This window comes from Anticarsia gemmatalis, chromosome 23 (genome assembly GCF_050436995.1).
Source record: "Anticarsia gemmatalis isolate Benzon Research Colony breed Stoneville strain chromosome 23, ilAntGemm2 primary, whole genome shotgun sequence".
Taxonomy (NCBI): domain Eukaryota; kingdom Metazoa; phylum Arthropoda; class Insecta; order Lepidoptera; family Erebidae; genus Anticarsia; species Anticarsia gemmatalis.
The window spans coordinates 2,512,110-2,518,249 of NC_134767.1; positions in this window are offsets into that span (position 1 = coordinate 2,512,110).

Here is a 6,140-nt window from a genome sequence, read left to right on the forward strand (position 1 = left end):
GGTTTAAAATTGTATTAAATAATTATCAATTATAACTGAATTGATTCTACATACGTAGTAAATTTTACATAAGTAGCACAATTTAGGTAAATTATTTTCTATACCTACACATTCTACACAATCATAAACGTGAATGTCTGTGACTCTTTTGCGGGTAAGAGACGCTTAAAAAAATGTTTGAGTGATGAATAATATATGTCGGAAAGGATATAAGTTACTATTTTGAAACAAAACGCAAGCGAAACCACGAGTTTTTGTTTGTCAACGATAGGTTAGCTATCGTCCTTGCTTGGAAAGAATTTCAAAATGGGTGACAGATATTTTTTTGTCTCTATCACACTGGCCTTATAGTAAACGGGGACTGTGTTTTACAACAAAAACTGTTAAGAAACTAACAGATAAAGTTTATCGTATGTTTCCGCTACTCTATTCACACACATAACTTCAAAAAATCACTAAACGTTGCCAACGTTCTTCCCCTTAACCATAAGAGGCGAAAGCCAACCTCAAATCTAGTAAAATATAATATTTAAAGCGAGCTATTAATTAAGTGTGCCTGTATTCAGCCGCACGGGATCTCGTAACGTTAACTCGAGTTACAATGTGTGTAGTTTAGAGCGCGTTGTGTAAAGCGCTCGCGATTTTATATACCACTGGGATATGTGTCTTTTAACATGTTACGGATATTCTTTTAAACTGAAATCCTTTAGTGTCCTAAGGGTAATAGGGCTTCTCGCAAGACTCTACCACCTAGTACAGCTAGTGTTAGGTTCTTTAACTGTAGTGACTATCATAAGTGTCGACATTTGACCTAAATGAATGAACGATTTGATTTTGATTTAGGGTCTCATTAGATAATTTTTTGAATTATGTAGGTGTAAATTCAGTTACTGTATATTTTACAATTATGTTTATATGACAGTACATGACCTAAATTAATGGCTTATTACATTTTGGTTTTGTTTTTTAAACGAGAGATGAATTAAAAGTTTGACTAAGGGTGAGTTAGGCACTGCTCAATGCTTATCCCTTTAAAATACTGTTTAAGTACTTTCAGACATACAACACTTCAGTAAGATGCCTTCCTTAATCTTAGAACAATTCGTTTTTATTATTTCTAATACAACACTTAGTTTCTAAAGTCTTCGGTTTGAACTTTCGGCAACATACGTGAAAGTCGAATGCTTAAAACACTGTCCAATATAACTTTACAGTACTTAAAGAATCCAATCTTCGAAGCCCTAAAACCCTTTACCCAATACCCAGCAATATGGAAAAAGTTTGTAGATAGTACAGGGACACTAGGTCATCGAGAATGGAAATATTATACAATTCGCAACGTGAGTTCCAAGACAGGACTGACCCTCATATCGGACCTATATAAAATTTATATAGTCCTGCTGAAACAAATTTTAGGACAAAAATAAAGTTTTTTGTCAATGCAGGACAATTTTTTCACCTTTTTTAACTAGCACTAGTTTTGCCTCTAAAGATTTTTACATGTTTTTTTAAACTTATTAACCCTCGCGATCGTTCGATTACAGAATATGTTTATCTTCGATTTTGTCCCTCTAATGATTTAAAATAAATAAAACTAAATATACTTGACATTGCCCTCCAACTATGTCATGGAGGCATAATGTTTGTATCGCGGGGACTTTTACAAACATATAAACAACGGACACAAAGTACAACCAGACCCGAAACAATTATTTGTGAATCGCATAAATAGTTGCTCCATGCGAGAATCGAACCGAAGACCTTCGACGCAATGGTAGCGGTGTCGTGACCACTGCGCTACGGAGGCAGTCAAAATCGGTCGGATAGCATCATCATCGTCAATCAATATCCGTTACACAGTTTAGCCAGGACGGACTATCTCATTTAAAATATTGAATATAAATAACATATAGTACGTAGCTTAGTTTTAAATACATCATAAACATAAAACAACTTTTAATCAAATAAGCCATATCTAAACAAAATTGTCGACATAATAGAAAAATTCCTTGAACGCGTGGTGGTCGTGTATAGGAACGTGACTACACAATATTCAATTTCCTAGAGTTTGTCGATACAAAGCGTTACTTTAAACTGTTTGTGGCGTCACGGAGTCTTCGGTTATACTGATCTTGATAGAAAACCGTTTTGGATGATAGTTTTATACACTATCAGTGAGTCGATGCAAAATGAGGAATATTTCTTTATTAGTGTAAGTCGGTTTACGCTGTCGTACTTTCTGAAAGACAACTCCCGCACTAAGAAAAATGCTTGTCTTTGAAATCGCGAAGACTTTTGCAAACTAATATTGTAGTAAACAGGTAACAGTTAACATAATACACATGTATTTTAACATAAGAAAATATCTAAAGACATAATGTGGTAAATTCTGTAACAAATCTTTAAGAAATAAGTAATATAGGTCGTTTAAAATGGAGTACTATTTAGTAAAATAAGTTAGAAGTAGGTAAATTGTGCATTTTACCCCTAAATTATCTAAGTTAATTTAGCCAGTAATCATATAAATACGCAAAATTTTATCACTAGTTTTAAAATAATTTAAGGTATTATTTTCCTTTTTCCCTCCTTACATTATTTTTTCATTTTCATCCTTACTTTCAGTCCTGTAAATAAAGTTACACCCCCAAAACCGATACTAAACTCAACACATGTTTGTCTCGTATGGGAATCAAATTCAACTCCCACAAACTAAAAAGAAACAGTATTCTTGTCAGTAGAACAGTAATGACTTAAACAACAATGTATTATATATATATATAAAGTCTAGCTTATCTCCTCGTAGTACATTAACTCTCTCAGTTTACGACGTACCAAGTGCGATACACAGCTGATACCTTATGTGTTTTTAATACTGATTACTTTGACTACGGTTCATCTTGAAGAAGTAAACTTTATGTCTTACTAATAAGGATGATAATAATGTTAAGTTTTATGTTTTCTTGGTAAGATTAATTTGTTAATCCAAGTCAATTATATACCTAATACAGGCCAATGATGATGATGATGATAATAATGATATTATGTTAATTCAAGTTTTAAATTACCTGTGTACCAAATTGTATTAAAATCCATTTAGTAGATTCTAGTTCATCTCCTATTTTCGCAGTCTAGGGAGTCTAGTCAATATTTATGCCCATCTTTTACTTTAGTTTCAAAAATCATCAAATCAGTTTAAACCTGAAATAGTTTTATATGAACTTTCGCATATAAACAATTTAAAAATATAGTATGTATGTTACTTTTATTATTACTACAAGCTATGACATGTCCACGATCTCAAAATAACATTAATTTCAAATAAAAGTTACATGTGACGGACGTTTCAAAATGTTTTCCAGCTAAAAGAGGTTGCAGCCGACGCCGGGTGCAGCGGCCTAGTCTGTCATCGCTAGGGCTGACACTTATAATAAAAATACTTTAAAAAACATACTTAATGTTTTAAGTATAATCATTGTTAAGCTATATTGAGTGATTCTGCTCTTGAGGCAACGAAAGCGTATTCAAAAGACATAATGAAGGGAGAAAAGGTAATAATGGGCTTACTACTAATGTATAAGTAAAAGTGGTGTAAGATTTTAGTACTAGTACTAATGCCCCCATATTCCATACGACCAGTGAAAAATCAGGCTTACGTGCTCTCCGAAGCATTGAATACTATTATAAAGTAAGGTCTAAAATGTTGCAAAACATAATGTTTTAGTAGTTTAAAGGTTTAAAAAGTTTTTATATATAATAATATAAAGGTTTAAGAAATTGCTAGAAAACCGGCCACATATTAAAAAGTGGACAAAAACTTACAGCGCCTATTATTATTCACGAACCATTCTGAATTCGTTATTTCAATAACATAACCGGCTAATTGCCAACAACTTTTTCATATTTCATACACGAATAAAAAAAGCCTTTCCGTACAGCCCTAACGACACTCAAGTTATGAATGAATGCTCTAATAAGCAACCACACGCTTCGCTCGTCTGCTAAGCGTTGCCTCTTTGAAAAAAAACATACAAACATTATACAGTTTTTGAAATTTACCTGTGGAACCCTAAAATTCGCTTGTGAATTTGTGATCTAGTGAAATATGACTTTTGAAAGCTGAATAACTAACCAATACTTGTTAAAATTGAAGCAAATGAAAGCTATTGAAAGTGAAACGGTTCATTTTTAAATGAGAATACGTTTTTGTAAGAACATAAGGCCTATATGTATACATCTGTGTTTCTTGAAATGTAAATTATCTAAATATACCTATTTGCAAAAAAAATTTCCGCTGTGTGAATTTAGTAAGAAAATTACGAAAGAATTTACAAACAAGTACATTACACAATAAATAGATACAAAATACAATACAATTCTTTTGTCTTTGCCTACCCATATAGAAGGCGTGATTTTGATTCTATGTACAATTATAACACAATTACACATAAATAGGAACATTAAATAAATAAAATAAAAAATTATCACCCAAAGTAATGTTTCATGGCGAAGGCAAACTTTGGAAACAATAATAAAACACTATGGAGGCCACCTATGGACTTAGTTTTCAATTTCCATAAAAATTCACATGGCAATAAACGTTTTAGTAACAGTAAAATCCCGTTGTATTTGAAACATAAGTTAACAAGTAATATGTCGCTACGTTCTTAAACGAATAGCGTTATAATAAGCATATAGCTTTACATGATATATCACGGTATATACAACCGTTGAGAGTGCACAGAGTAGTGCCGTTCAAGACTTTGTTATATGAATTTCGTTTTGAAATTATTTTATTGAATTAATTTGCTTTTTCAAATAGAAATAGGTTTAAGATGTTTATAAATCAGTCGGCCAATTACTTTTTCGATCTAAAGCCAACTTTTGTCTTTTTTTCAACTCAGGGGCAAAATAAGTCTTGAAAAGTTAAATTAGGACAAACAATTGAATTGTAAGTAATCTCTGCGATCAAAACTCAAATCTAAATTCCTCCAGCTACTGTCAACATCAAACCAGAAAAATCAAAAAACCAAAATCCTAAGTTTTTTTTTATTATTCAATCCTGCTGATTTTGATTCATAACATTTCTATGACCAAGTTTTGGTCTGTAGTAGCAATTTCAAAGAAATCTAATATAAATGAGTATCTATGTATATGTGTTTTTGCAAACTTTGTTACTACTTCACTTTTTATTACTCTTTAACAATAAAATAATTAAATATTTTAGAACAACTCACACACGGTCATATGATTCCATACTGAGCAGAGCTTGTACTATGGTAACCAAATAACTGATAAACATATTTATATACATCTAAATAATAATATATACTCATCACACAAAGATTTGTCCCGGGTGGGATTCGAACGCACCACACGCGGCGCTATGGTTGTTGCGGCGAGGTGACAGCTTAAACCACTGTGCCAAACGTGCAGTTAAAACCTAGGAACCTTAATAATACCTAGCAACCTCTGTATATCATTCCTACTCTGTACACCCCGACAGCGACAGCACAGGAAGAGGCGCGCTTATCTGCTCACAACAAATTCGCCGCGTATTTTACATGACGAAATATTAAGAGCAGCAACATTGTGTACAACACTTTGTCATCTGAGCACAGACACACCGAAACACAGACTTTTGAAATGGCTTGTTTTGATTTTTGTAATAACAGTTTTTTGTCTAACAACCCGTTCCAATGCATGTATTGTCCATGAAGATATAGATCTTCTATTATAATAATACAGAATTTAAAAATAAGTGTTATCTGCTATTTGTTTTTTGTTCGTTGAAATATTAAGAGCAGCCACATTGTGTACAACACTTTGTCATCTGAGCACAGACACACCGAAAGACAGACTTTTGAAATGGCTTGTTTTGATTTCTGTAAATAACGCTAGAATGTGTTATAAAACATGCATGGTTGGTACCTATTGTACCTAATGTTAATTAATGTTCCTTTGGCTCTAACAACTTCAATGTGAGTAAAAGATTGTTGTACGTAACATTTTGAAAAATATTCAACGCAACGCCTCAATGCCTAAATTAAATGGCTTGTATTAACATAAAGAAATTCAAGCCAAACCACTGACTTTAATGAAACTACAAAAAATATTTGGTAAACTAGCTAAGATTTGACCTA